At 50.1% G+C, this 14,779-nt stretch overlaps 1 protein-coding gene across 5 annotated transcripts in view; it reads right to left on the reverse strand.

Annotated features, from left to right (window-relative positions):
* AGPAT3 (1-acylglycerol-3-phosphate O-acyltransferase 3) overlaps window positions 1-7,796 on the reverse strand; it is a 98,287-nt gene extending 90,491 nt beyond the window's left edge. The window contains exons 1-2 of one of the 5 annotated variants that reach the window (XM_082393511.1): window positions 7,639-7,781; window positions 3,410-3,470 (exon numbers count right to left, since the gene is read on the reverse strand). The gene's annotated coding sequence lies outside the window, so the exon portion shown is untranslated. Of the gene's footprint in view, window positions 1-3,409; window positions 3,471-6,853; window positions 7,014-7,638 lie in introns of all 5 variants that reach the window. The other 4 variants (XM_082393512.1, XM_082393514.1, XM_082393510.1 and 1 more) reach the window with 4 other exon arrangements.
* Window positions 7,797-14,779: the final 6,983 nt, after the last annotated feature.

Consider the following 14,779-nt stretch of genomic DNA (forward strand, 5'->3'; position numbering starts at 1 on the left):
AGTCTACACCCACACCTGCGCTCCGTTGACTCACGTCTGTGCCCACACCTGGCCCAGGCACTCTCTCTACGTTCTGACTCCCCCGGTGCGGTAGGCCGGCATCTCACTGTGCTTTTATTTTTGCGTCTCCCTGATGACCCATGAAGGTAAGTCTTGAATCTCTTCTCCTCTTATTTCCTTCCATCTGTTTGCTCCTTTGTTCCCAGGAGGAGCCATAGGGAGACTCCGAACTAAGCGGCCTCCGTGTTTGTACCAACACCAAACGGGAAAACTGAGCAGCATTTCCTGAAAATCAGGAATAGGACAAAAACGCCCCATCACACTTCCATTCAATACGGTCCTGACGGCCCTGGCCCAGGCAGTAAAACAGGATGGAAAAATATTAAAGGGATAAGGAAGAAACGAAGCCATCACCATTCCCTGTCTATGCAGAAAATCCCTGAAATGTACAGGTAAATTATAAGAAATAGAGATTGGCAAGGTGACTGGATATAAAATCGATATCCAAAATCAACTGCATTTCTGTTCAACACCAACAAGAGTTAGAAATTTTTTTAAATAAAAAAATAAAATTTAAAAATACCACTTATGAAAGTAACAAAAATAATAAGGACACCTGGAAATAAATTTAACCACAGAGTCTAAGAGCGTATACTTATAGTATATACAGGGCCTTATTAAAAGCCATTTGAGAAGATCTACATCAGTTGAGACACACCACGTTTACAGCAGGAAGTCTTAATACCATAAAATAGAAATTCCCCTCAACTGATCCATGGAATTGGTGCAATTTCTATCTAAATCCTGACAAAGTTTTTCATGAAACCTGACAAGCTGATTTTAACACAGATAAACACAGAGCAAGAATAGCCAGGCGCTCTAGAGAACCCAGGGGGCAGCGGGGCGGTAGCGGGGAGAATGTCCAGACAGCAACGCGGGCAGGCGCCACTCACGCAGACACACGGACCGGCGGGACAGACAAGCCAACCGAGGGGACTGGACACACGGCCGCAGTGGCACAACAGGTCAGCAGGGAAAGAGGACCGAGCGGCTGAGGCTGGTGTCAGGACAACTGTTCTCCACATGGGGACAGAGCTCCCTACTCGTCACCACAGAGTCCACTCCCGAGGGACTAAGGGCTTCAGCGTGGAAAGCAAACGTTACAACTTCCACGAGAAAACACAGGAGAACACACGAGTGACCCCAGGGCTGGGAAGGACTTCTCAGCAACACTCGAAAGGCCACAAAAGAAAAGATGGATAAACTCTACATTAAATTAAGAATTTCTATTCATCAAAATAAAGTAAAAAGACAAGACACGGCTAGGAAAGGTACCTGATGAACACATTACAACAAAGGATCACTATCCTGAATACATAAGGAAACATATCATAAAGAATTATATGTAAGGAATACATAAGAAAAAGTTATCACCTAACAGGAAAATGGGTGAAGGAATTCACAAGGGAGGAAACACGTCTACCAGTAAATATAGGGAGAGTATCAACTCCATCTACCAGGAAACACAAATCAAGGCCACAATCAGACAGTAACATTTTGCATCCAATCTATTTGCAAAAATTAATGACAATACCACATGCTATGGAGTATGTGGGTCCACTTACACCCTTAGTCTGAGTCTTTCCCATCACTCTGGGAAACAGCCCAGTGTAAATATCACTGTGTAAATTTTAACCTGCCTGGACTTCCCCGCCCAGTGGTCCCATTCTACACGTGTAACGAGAGGCGTGGACACAGAACATGCCATCAAAACAGAGCAAGATGAGGAGTGCCTTCTGGTAAAAGTCCCGATGCATTTTGTAAACATTACTTCATCTTTACATGGACCTCAGGAGGGCCTCCTGCACGCACTTGGAGACATATGGAGTTCCTCTGTTCCCAGACTGACACCCCTCTGGGTACCATCTTCTCTTTTCCTCTATCCAGTATCACGTAACCCCATCCTGTTTCCAGCAGCCATGGCTGAGATAAGAAAGACAATTCTTTTGGTTTTCATCCGTACATAAAGTCTTGGGTTTCTGTTATTCTTGTTTTGCTTCTCTTGCATGCATTTTGAAAGTGCCCGTTTAGTCCTCATTTAATTGGCTCACTTACTTTATTTTGAAAATTAAACAAATATTGTAGACCAGAGGTTGTAAAACTAGTGGCCCAGAGGCTAAATTCAGGCAGGAACATTTTTTCGTTTGCCTGTAGCTTGTTAAAAATAAATAATTGCATAGAAAGATCTAGATTTTTGTCTTGTCTCAGCAGACCAAAGAGCTAGTGACTTTGGTCCCGTACCTGCCTGGCATGTCTGCTAGGGGTCCGTGGCTGGGGGTCAGAGGGGTCAGAGGCTGGGGGTCAGGCAAGGCACATCTGAGAGAACAGACGTACAGTCATCACTCATCGGCATGGCCACCCCCGCCTGGCACTTGTTAGATGTGTGTCTACAGCTTTCACATATAGCTTTGTTTACCAAAGTAGAAACATTTATACCCAATAACTCATTAAAATTTAAAGAAGTGCCAGGTACAAAGCAGCTGGGACCCCAGGAAAACACCCTGTTGGCTTGGAGCTAGAACTGGACCGCAGGCCACCAAAGCATTTTCTAACAAACGTTCTAGAACTGAAGTTACAGTAGGTAGTGCCTCGATTTAGGAAGCTGAAAATAGCTGCCGTGCGCTAACACGCGTGTGCTCTGACCTCTGCCCCCCGTCTAGAAGCACTCTGCTTCCTTTCATCGCTGGACACTCACTTTTGTGTACCAGCTCACCACTAGTTATAGCAAAGGAGCCCAAATAACAGCTCAAGGGGACCTGCCAGACTGCAGGGCTTTTCCTAAAACTAAACCAAAACGCTGCCGGGGGCCAAGGGACTATTCACTGTTTGGGCTTATTTTTACTGTTGCGCTTATTTATTTCTACTTTTGTGGATTCCAAGTCACTAAACTTTGTCTCTGAGGCTGTCAGAGTGCTTTGACACTCAGACTCCCCTCAGGAGAGAAGCTGCCGCCGGGGGTTGGGGGGTGCCTGCGTCATCCTCACGCGGAACCCAAACAGGTGACGGCTTCATCTAACAATCTGACTTGTCTTATTTTGGCAAAAATCACTCCTAGCAAGCTATATTTTGGAAGGTATACCAATTGATTAATTTCTCTCTGAACATAAGGGTGATGTGTATCTTCATTCATTCATTCAATCAATCAATCCAATTAGCCTGGGACGATGGTCTAATTAGAAATCAATGTATGAAAAGCATAACCCAATCATCAGCACATTCTTTATGTTAAGAGTCAATAGGCAGCTCTTCACTTTACTGCTACAGAGCGGAAAATGAAAAGCTGAGCACAGATGAATCTGCATAAATGGAATTTCTTTCTTCCCCAGGCAACATCATTTCTAGTGTGTACCTGTTTCTAGCGTCTTCAGTGGGGGTTTCTGGGCCCCAGTCCACCAAGTCTCGCCTGCCTCCTACAAGCGAAAAGGTTTTTTTAAATGAATACTTCTGTGAAGCCAGTCACTGAGTTTCTGCTTCAAAAATGCAGATTTTCATAGATTGAGTTTTCTGAGCACCGCGTTGGTTTGGATTCAATGAGACCTTGTTGGAAATCTAGAGGCATCACTTGCCAGCCGAGGGACTGCGGCCAAGCTCTCCCACCCAGTTCCTCCAACTGTGTAATGGGGCAATACCCTGTCCTCACAGAAACAACATAATGAGCCCATAAGACGCCTCATGGAGATGCAATAATTGGAGCTGTTGTCATCAGACTAGACGCAAAGCAGGGACACACTGAACGTCAGCATACACTTATAAAGTTTTCAGGTCAGCAAACCGAGTGATGAAGAGAAAAAGAGCCCCCGCTGCTGGAGCTCTGGAATTCAGTCCCCCACCCCACGCCCGCCCCCAGGGATGCAGCCAGCGGGGCTCACAGGCCCCGTGAGAGCAGATCGGGTAAAGGTGTTCCTCGCTGCAGCTTCTCACTGCTGCACACGGTAGAACTCACTGCCATCCTTCTTATCGCTGCCTTCATTCCCCACCCACTTTCAGAGGGAACTGAGAAGAGCCACATCAATGATGCATGGCCTCCTGGGGCCACCTGAGGACAGGCCTCTCGGCTGCTGGCAGGCAGCCCCCACCTGGAGCGCCCAGCTTCAGCTTCGGTTTGTCGTCCTGCGCAATGCAAAGCATTCCTGCCTGGAAGACGACTTCTGCCTGTCACATACTGAAGGATACAGTTTCTTTCAACACTAGTATTTAAAGTGTATCCTATCTGTGACCTTCTGGCTGCACTTGCGGAAAGACGTAGCGAATTAAAGCACAGCGTCCAGGGCCAAAGGCTGCAGCCCTGCAGCGGGAACTTGGGCCAACTTTCCCCGGGCATCTGCTCCTCCACCTCCAAAGAGAAACACAGATGCCGCCCCCGGATGACCCGTGTTTCGGTTTCTAGCACTTTGCTCCACGAAGAGAATCAGGACATGGTGAATTCTTCTAAATAACTAAATGAGAGACTGTCCCAGGCTGAACCACTCATGTGTTTGCCTAAAATCCAGCATTTTGAAATTAGTAATTTAGGATTAGTTTAAGATTATTACGAAGTGGTTTTAGAAACAACAGATTAAGTCAGAGTCATTTCGCTTTACAATGTGAAACAACTCATTTAAAACCTCAAGCATTCCTTGGTCAACCAAAAGTAAAATCCATGAAATTTCCAAGCAATTGTCTTACAAAATTCAGTCCAATCTGACTGTAACACACATTTCTCAATGAGAAGACTGAGTAACTAAAGATCTTATGTCATATAGTCAAATCATTAAGAAAGGAACAGACAAATGTAGCCAATTGCATCCAATGCTTTGCTCTATAAATATCAATCCGCCACAACTTGTAACAGTAAAATATTAGAGTTTCTGATGAGGCCCAAGAGAAGGAAGAAAAAGATGGAAGCAGAAGCCACTGCTTTTGCCCCAGGTGGACTTTGATGGGGTCAGGGGCTAACTGCTAACAGCGAGGGGCCGCCACTGATCTCCACTGAAGCCCCCTCTCCTGTCTCCCACGCTAGGTCAGGCTGAAAGCCAGGGGAAGATGTGTGTTTTGGGGGTCCAATGCGATTGGACACGTTGACCACACCCTCCCCTCCACCCCGCCCCGGAAAACCCAGTAAATTGGCTCTTCTCAAACACAATTTCTGTTTCTCATTTTCCTTGTTTCTATTGATTTCAACATTTCCCTCCTACCTCTGATTTGACCAGAGATAAAAGTGTTTCCAGACTTTTAGCAGACAGATGGGGCTGAGCAGGTGGGAGTCCATGGAACTTAGTTAAAATTCTGGCCACGCCGATTTGCGACCCAACCTTCAGGGGGTAACCAAACCTCTGGGTTTTCTCAGACCACTCTTTTCCAAGGTGGAAGTGCCATCAGAGGTGTCACATGTAAATAAAGGGCTAACCCTGTGTATCAGGACCCACGCTAGTTAACGTGGGACGCTGGAGTAAAAATGGACAGACCAGATCACTTCGGTGGGTGCACTTTTTCTGACTTCCAAAATAAACAACTGCTTTCAGTTTGCTTCCCTGGCCCTGGCACCTAGACGTGAGACAGGCACACAGAACATCAGCCTGCCGGCCAGGGCGTAGCACCATCCTCCCGGGAGGCGGCTTCTAGAGTCCACACCCTGGCAATGCAAGGGTCCCTCCCGCACCTCCCTTCACCTCCTGCGACAGGGACTTTCACCCTGCCCCGCACGTTCCCCAGGCTACTGCTCAGCCTCAGCCCTCTTGGCAGACGTGCCCCCGCAGGCCCCACGCACGTGGGGTGAGCAGCATGCCCCGGCCAACACGGCCGGTCTGCGTGCCCGTGAAGTGTGGTTCAGGACATCAAGGCCTGCCCCTTCCGAGGCCAAGAAGAGGGCCTGTGCGTGCTGAACCTTAGCCACATGTGTGGGCATTCTGAATGTCAATCACGTGTGTGTGTGAATGTCAATCACATGTAGCACCTTTTTTTAAACAATGTAATCAGGAAGATTCCCTTAGGGTGGCTGAGAAAGGGGTACGGAAGTGAGTTGTAACAGGCCAACTCTGCAACTTTGAGGGAAAGGAGGGTGGAGCCAGGATGACCCAGAAAAGGGGGAGGGAAAGCAGTAAGGACATGGTCAAATTAGAGAATGTTCAGAATCTCACTGAGATCCCTTATGAAGCTTTTAAACGGAGAAAACGTTGATTAGCAGTCCCTAAATGAGTACAGTCAGCCTGCAGAGCTGTAATTCAGAACACGTAGGGGATCCACCCCAGCTTAGTCCAACATCACTGGGCCCCTCAGCACACAGCCATCGCCAGGCCACCACACACCACTAGGGGTTTGGGATCTCTGGGTGGTTTCCACCCTTAATATGGGTGGCAATTCTCATTCCAGTCTATCTCAAGGCCAACGGCCCACCTCATTTTTCCTTCTCATAAGATCATATTTCCTATGAAAAGGAACCTAACTGCTCTAGTATTCTCTTAGAGGAGACTGTATATAGTGTGCTTTAAAAAAAAAGTCTGGGGGGGGGGGTTCCCTGGTGGCACAGTGGTTAAGAATCCGCCTGCCAATGCAGGGGACATGGGTTCGAGCCCTGGTCCGGGAAGATCCCACATGCCACGGAGCAACTAAGCCTGCGCGCCACAACTACTGAGCCTGCACTCTAGAGCCCGTGAGCCACAACTACTGAGCCCGCATGCCACAACTACTGAAGCCCGCACCTACAGCCAGTGCTCTGCAACAAGAGAAGCCACCACAGTGAGAAGGCCGTGCACCGCAACGAAGACCCAACACAGCCAAAAAAAAAAAAAAAAGTTGGAAGAAAGAAAGAGAGAACCTGCACAATATTTTCAAGGTAGCTTCAACTGCTAGATCATCCTCCCTTCCTGAGACCCTCGGGCAGGATCAACCGACCTGGGTGCTCTGGGCGGCCCTGGGGGTGGCGGTGGTTTTCCTCTCAAATGCCTCTTGGGTTACTGACCGACCCCATCACCTGACTGGAACCGTGGAAATTCACAGTCGGCCTTTGGTCCAAGCGCCAAAGTCAAATCTGAACACTCAGCACCCACCACTGCTGCGCATTCCCACCTGCAGCCCTCCCTCGTGGCCGAGCAAAAAGTGAAACTAACCCCTGGCCGCAGAGCGCAGGGTCGGGGGAGCGCTCGGGGCCCAGGTGCCCAGCGCCCAGAAACCGGGGGGGGGGGGGGGGCACGTCGCATCCGCGGGGAGCAGAGGGGCCCGAGAAACCCCGCGGGGAGAGGGGTGGGGGTGTCGTGCCCTCGCCCAGCCGGGTCGCCCGCCCCTCCTGGGGTGCCCCGGCCCTGGCCGCGCGCCAGCCCGGACCGGCGCGCCCGGCTGCAGCGCCCCAGGCGGGCCTGCGGGGACGGGGAGGGGAACGGGGCCTGGGCCCGGCCGGACGAGGCCCCGGGGAGGCCGGGAGGGGACCCGGGGCCCGCGGGCCCCAGTCCCGGTCCTCCCGCAGGCCCCGCGCCGGGGGGAGCGCAGCCGGCCCACTGCGGCGCGGGGCCCGGGTCGGGGGCGACCTGGGGCGGCGGTGGAGGGAGCCCCGACCTCGGGCGGCGGGCCGGGCGGGGGGCCGACCTCGGGGGCCGCGCCGCTCACCTGCAGCCGCCGCCACCTGCTCGTCGCGCGCTCGGCCCCGGCGTCGCCTCCGGGCCGCTCCGGCCGCTGCGCTCCGGCCCTGGGCGCGCCCGGCCCTGCGTCGGGCCTCAGCGAGTGCGGCGCCCGCCGCCCCCGGCCCCCATCCCGCCCCGCCCGGCCCGCCGCCCTCCGCCCTCGGCCGCGCCGCCCCGCCACTTCCTGTGCGCGGCGATCCCACAGTTCCGCCGGCGCGCGGGGCGGCGGGGACACGCGGGGAGGGGACACGGGACGTGCGGGGGGGACACAGCGGGGAGACATGCCGGGGACGCGGGAGTACAGGGGAACAGTGGGGAGGGAATACGGGTGGGGGGGGGACACAAGGGGGGATAAGCCAAGGGGACAGGGAGGTACAGGGGGACAGCGGGGGGAACACGGGACACGGGGAGAGACAGGGGGACACCGGGGTGGGCGGCCTGGCGGGGCGCCGGCTGGGAAGGGACGGGCCCGTGTCCAGTAACGGACGCGGCTGGAGCACCCGGAGGGCTTGGGGCCGGCGGGAGCACTTGGGGTGCGGGACAGCGAGGTCGGTGGAGGGCCGGATTGGGGGTGGAGGGAGGGGACCTGTCGGGGGCACAGACCGCCTGGAGGCTGGACCCAGGGCCAGGGCAACTGCATGGTGGGCCGGCACACGTGGCGGTGGAGGCGGGGGGTGGGGTGGGGTGGGGTGGGGTGGGGGGGGTGGGGAGGCAGCACCACGGACAGTGCGGACCGCCTGGACTGCCCCCATCTCCCCAGGGGCCCCGCTGCACGCACTGGGGGTGTTTCCAGGCATGAGACCCCCCCCCAGGCCACGGTTAACGCCGTGGGGCGGGGAGGGGGGTCGCGGGGGTCGCGGTGGGGAACGTCCTGGGAGCCGCTGGTCCGCGCGAGGTCGTGTTTCAGACCTAAGTAAAGCGCCCTTTGACGTCTTTACAGTTGGCCCTGGGCTGGCAACGTTGTATCCGGCTGGCAACGTTGTATCCGTATTTGACCCTGGAGGAAGCCTCCCCGAATTGGGGTGGGGGGAGGCGGTCGCCCTGAACCGGCCTCGCTAGCCCCACCCGTCGCCTGCGGTCCCTGACGCTGTCCTCTCCTGGAAGAAGGGCTGCCTGCGTCCCCGGCCAGGCACCGGGCCTGAGGGAGCGTCCAGGCAGGGCTGTCCGGCGCTGGGCTGTACACAAGGGTGGAGGGTCACCTCCAGTCTGCTCTCCCTACTTCGTACCTCCGTGTGGCCTGCCCCCTGCTCGGGTCCTCAGGTCCAAGGAGGACCTCCTGAGCTTGGAGGAGCTTCCTGCGAAAACTATTTACAATACCAGGTGCTGCTGCTGTCTGCTGTGCCTTTTTCTAAGCCACCTCGAATTATTTCAGAAAACACCCTGACTAAAATAAACATACCTGCACCTGTTCTACTCACAATCCCCTTATCCTTGAAAAAGAAAGTATGGTTGGCAATGTTCATGTAAATTTAATATTGTAAAGCCTTGGGCCCGGCACTGCTACTTCAGTCATGAATCCTATAGATAAATCCCCACAGGCATTTGCAGATGTGTATACAGGAGGTTCTGACACAGCATATATTTACGGGAAAAAACAAAAACAAAACCAAACAAAACCCTGAAACAACCAACAAGACAGCTTGTTAAATAAACTCTGGAATATTCATTTAATAATTTTTTATTTTAAACCATTAAAAATTGTAGTAATTCTATACATGCTGATAGTACATAATCTCTAAGATTCAGTTAAAATAAAAAATAAAGAGAAGATGCAGAGCAATGGGTATCCAATGATCCCTTTTCTGTATCAAAAAGCAATATACGCATATACACATCCAGAAAACTTCTGGAAGGATAAACATGAGACTGTCATTGGCTGGGCTGGGGTGAGGAAACTTTATTGTATGCTAAGTGGTAAAGTTTAAATGCATCATACCCACACATTTTATAATTACTTTTTTTAAAAAACTAATTAAAATGCACCTCATCATTTAGGCATTCGATGGCCCCTTGATAGTTACTTTGAGCTTTGAGATCAGCTCAGAAGACCGTGTTTGTCTCAACAGCATAAATTGTCAGCAATCTAACCTATATTCATTGTGAATCTATGATCACTCAGACCTCAGCTGAGCAGGAATTTGCCTCTGGAAAATCTCCCCTGAACATATGAACAGAGTAAACATATGAAGGGAACTTGGAAGTCAGCCAAGCAGCCCTTAGCTCCTGACCAGGCCCTGTGCAGTGCACGTGTTCATGTCGACAGGACATGTGGTCATTGCTAAGATTTACTGAAAGCTATTATTTCACCTACTTATCAAAACAAGGCCGTGAGGTAGAGACTCTTAGCATCCCATTTTACATTTGTGGAAACTGAGGCCCAGCAAAGCTCCACATCTTTTCCACCGGTATACGGCTGGCGGCAGAGCCCGCAGCCCGGCCCCAGGCCCTGACTCGGCCACAAGGATGGAGCTTCTCACGACCCCAGTAAGGATGCTGTCTTGCTAAGAGAGAAACTCTGGCCCCTAGCCTGCTGAATTAAAATGGGGAAAGGAAAAGTCTCACTTAGAATATTATTTGGCACAGGTATGTAGACAGAGGGCATTTCTGCCGTGAATGAGCCAAGGAAGAGTAGGATCTGAGTACCAAAAATAGGTGTGACCTAAGCCCTGGGAGAGGGACTTCTCTGTTCATTATCTGTTCTAATTCTCAGAACGAACTTGCTGGCATCCCATTTCACAGATAAGTAAACCAGAGACTGAGAGGTGATCCCAAATCAAATGGCAGACTGCTGCCCACCCCAAGCCCAGAAGGAGTCTTTCCAGCTCTGAAACACTCTCATTGGGAACTTTCCTGTCAAGACCAGCTCAGGTGCCTGGAGCAAAGGTGAGGGGTCCAGGGGGGTCTGGGGAGGGCCCAGCCTGGCTGGCAGAGGGCTCCTGGAGCAGCTGGGCATCCTACTGGGGAACTGAGAGCTGAGGCTTGGAGCCAGCCTTGGACTGTGACCTTGGACAAGGACATTGCCCGTTGGAGTCTTAGTTTCCTTTTCTGTAAAATGAGGAGATTCCCACCAGGACTTCCGTGATCCCAAGAGTGTGCCAGGAGAGCCACAGGCCCTGGGGCTAATTCAGGCATTTTTAAAAGTCTAAGACAAAACTTTATATTTACCCAAGATGCAAAAATTAACCAGCACCAAAGATAATAACTTTGCTGGAAATGTATTAACTCCAGCACGTTAATACTAATCTGAAACGGGTAGATGGTACAGGTTTTTAATACATAATAGGAAAACGTTGATAAATGCAAAGTTTTCAGGAGACAAATTATTTTACATAAATAAATTGTGTGTGTGTATATATATATATAATTTTTTATTTTTACTTATTTATTTTTGGCTGCGTTGGGTCTTTGTTGCTGAGCGCGGGCTTTCTTTAGTCGCGGGGAGAGGGGGCTGCTCTTCCTTGCAGCTCGGGGGCTTCTCATTGCAGTGGCTTCTCTTGTTGCAGAGCATGGGCTCTAGGCGCACAGGCTTCAGTAGTTGTGTCACGCGGGCTCAGTAGTTGTGGCTCGCCGGCTCAGTTGCTCCGCGGCATGTGGGATCTTCCCAGCCCAGGGATCAAACCCGTGTCCCCTGCATTGGCAGGCGGATTCTTAACCACTGCACCACCAGGGAAGTCCCTAAAATTTTAAACATAGGCTTCTTCAAGGGCAAAACTTACATGAGGGTTTTTCTCAGCAGAGAGACTAGAAGCCCCAGGACACACCAAGCCCCACCCTCCAGGTGACTGTTGAGAAACTGAGTTGGGCCTAGAGGTGCGGAGTCAGACAAGAGTGTCGACACCCATCAGACATCCGAGTGTCAGTGGAGAATATAATGCAGAGGGGGCTCCGGGGAGATGCCTGGCCTGACCAGCCTGCAGGTCAAAGTCAAGGTCACAGGAGCGGTGAAGCCAGTGCCCGGCCCAGGAGAGATCTCCGGCAAACGTCCAGCACACAGGGAAGCTGTGCGTGCAGGGGTGAAGCCCTGGGTTCCAATCCGGCTGCACCTTGTACTAGGCGCTCGGCCAAGTGGGGGTGACAGTGGCTGCTGTGTGTGTGGTCATCCTGTCCTGGGGACCGAGGCCCTGAGCGCAGGGCCTGCTGAGCTGTGAGCTGTGGATTGTCATCTGTCCCCTTGTAGAGCCCCATGGGAGAAGCAGGGCGCCAGACGAAGGGCAGCCGGGCCAGAGGGCAGGCCGAGGGGCAGAGACAGGAGGACCAGATCGGGGCCCCCCAGGCCCCGACCAGTCAGAGTCTGGGGCACTGGGGCATGTCTGCCTGTGGCCCGATGCCCCTACCAGGCAATCTTTGCTCCGAACCTCAGTCAGCTGCATGGAGGTCTGAGGCTTCCCCCGCCCAGTCCTGCCCCCCTTTATCTTTCACAGGTGTTACAGTGGCCCCACCCAAGCCCCTTGCACCTTAACCCCGCTCTGTGTTCTGCCTGGAGACCCCACTTGACCCAGAGACCTTGCCCCCCACACCTTGCTCCCCACACTTTGCTTAGAAGTGCTACTTGACCAGGGCACCCCGGAGATGCACTCAACTCTGCAGACTGACTGCTGGGGTACGGGGAAGCCATCCTGGCTTATACAGGACTTGGCCTGTACTTTATGTGAACTAGAGCACCTGTCTTATGGCCTGGCAAACATGAATTACCTCTGCTCTAACCATTAAACAAAACAATGCATTATCCAGAAATAAGAATGTCCACAGGGATGAATGCTGGTCCTCTTTCAAAGATAAGTTTCCCTCCCAGATGCCAAGGCCATACTGACTTGCTGTGTATGTGCTAATCTGTCTCTTCTGAAACCTTGAAGGAATATACCCCTGTCATGTTTGTTCTCCATTCTGGCAAAAACAATATAAAACTGCTGAAGACCATGCTTTCTTCCTCGGTGGAGACCACACTCCCAGGCTAGAGTCCTTGGCTTCAATAAAACTCTCTTCCATTCTTTTTTGTTGTTGTTGTTAAGAATTTTTTTATATATATATATATTTTTTTTTTTTTTGATGTGGACGATTTTTAAAGTCTTTATTGAATTTGTTACAATATTGCTTCTGTTTTATGTTTTGGATTTTTTTTTTTTTTTTGGCCGCAAGGCATGTAGGATCTTAGTTCCCGGACCAGGGATCCAACCCGCTCCCCCTGCATTGGAAGGCGGATTCTTAACCACTGGACCACCAGGGAAATCCCCTCTCTTCCATTCTTACTATAGATTGCTTATTTTTTATTAGCTGTCATTTATTTTTATTATTTTTTTAAATTTTATTGGAGTATAGTTGATTTACAATATTACGTTAGTTTCAGGTGTACAGCAAAGTGATTCGGATATGCATATATATATAAAATAAGAATATATATATTCTTTTTCAGACTCTTTCCCATTATAGGTTATTACAACATATTGAATATAGTTCCCTGTGCTATACGGTCAATCCTTGTTGTTTATCTATTTTATATATAGTAGTGTGTATCTGTTAATCCCACACTCCTAATTTATCCCTACCCACCCCCTTTCCACTTTGGTAATCATGTTTGTTTTTTATGTCTGTAAGTCTGTTTCTGTTTTGTACATAGATTCATTTGTATTATTTTTTAGATTCCACATATGAGTGATATCATATAATATTTGTCTTTGTCTGACTTACTTTGTTTAGTATTATAATGTCTAGGTCCATCCATGTTGCTGCAAATGACATTATTTCATTCTTTTTTATGGCTGAGTAATATTCCATTATTTATTTATTTATTTATTTATTTATTTATTTATTTATAAATATATAAAAATATATAGATATAGATATAGATCTCGCATCTTCTTTATCCACTCATCTGTTGATGGACAGTTAGGTTGTTTCCATGCCTTGGCTATTGTAAATAGTGCTGCAATAAACATCGGGGTGCATGTATCTTTTCTAATTATGGTTTTCTCCAGCTATATGACCAAGAGTGGGATTGCAGAATCATATGGTAACTCTATTTTAAGTTTTTTGAGGAACCGCCATACTGTTCTCCATAGTGGTTGTATCAATTTACATTCCCACCAACAGTGCAGGAGGGTTCTCTTTTCTCCACACCCTCTCCAGCATTTATTATTTGATGATGGCCATTCTGATTGGTGTGAGGTGGTACCTCACTGTGGTTTTGATTTGCATTTCTCTAATAATTAGTGATGTGAAGCATCTTTTCATGTGCCTGTTGGCCATATAGATTGTGTTTGTTTTGTTTTGGCCGTGCCGCGCGGCACATGGGATCTTAGTTCCCTGACCAGGGATCGAGTCCACGCCCCCTGCATTGGAAGTGCGGAGTCTTAACCACTGGACCGCTAGGGAAGCCCCTAGATTGTTTATTGATTGTGTTCGAGACCAAGACAAAGGTGGCGTCATGTGCACACACACGTTCTTCTGACCGGAGGCCGTGGGTCTCCAAATCTGTACAGTCGGTGGGGGGGGCTCCTTGTGAAGGTGGGAGCTGCCGCCCTGGGCAGGCTAGTCCACAGGATGGGCAGGCAGGACCTCTCAAAGGAAGGTCTCCCTCCGCTCCACGCTCCCTCCTACCTGGACACACACACTCAAGCAAAAACTTTCATTTTTTCCTTTGCACCAAATTGTTTTTCGAATTGTTCTCTGGGGTTAAGAAAAAAAAAAAGTGCACACTGTTTCTAAAAACTCACCTGTTCAGATTTGGTGTTTCTAACACATGTAGGAAAACTAACTCATCTCACAGGCCCAACATGCCACTTAATTCCTGAGAAGTAGGAGAAGGAACCACTCAAGTGCTGTTTTTAGTGGGTTCAAGGACATAGTTCCAGAAAAAGTCATCCACTGTGTTGGTATAAGAGGAGGTGAACCTCGATGGGTGTGGGGAGGTGGGGAGAGGCTAAGGAATGCCTTAAGCTTAGATAGAGATTTAGGCATAGATACAAGATCATGACATGATTTTACTGGGAACACAACATTCTAAAAACCCAAATATTCAGAATAAAAGAAGAAGAGTTGTTTCTGGAAATAAAAAGAGAGGTGTGGATAAGTGCCCTCAGCCACCGGGAAGGAGCTGGTTTACACAGCATCCTGGGCATTGAAGACAAGGT

The sequence above is a fragment of the Balaenoptera borealis genome (assembly GCF_965194805.1).
Source record: "Balaenoptera borealis genome assembly, chromosome: 5".
NCBI lineage: Eukaryota > Metazoa > Chordata > Mammalia > Artiodactyla > Balaenopteridae > Balaenoptera > Balaenoptera borealis.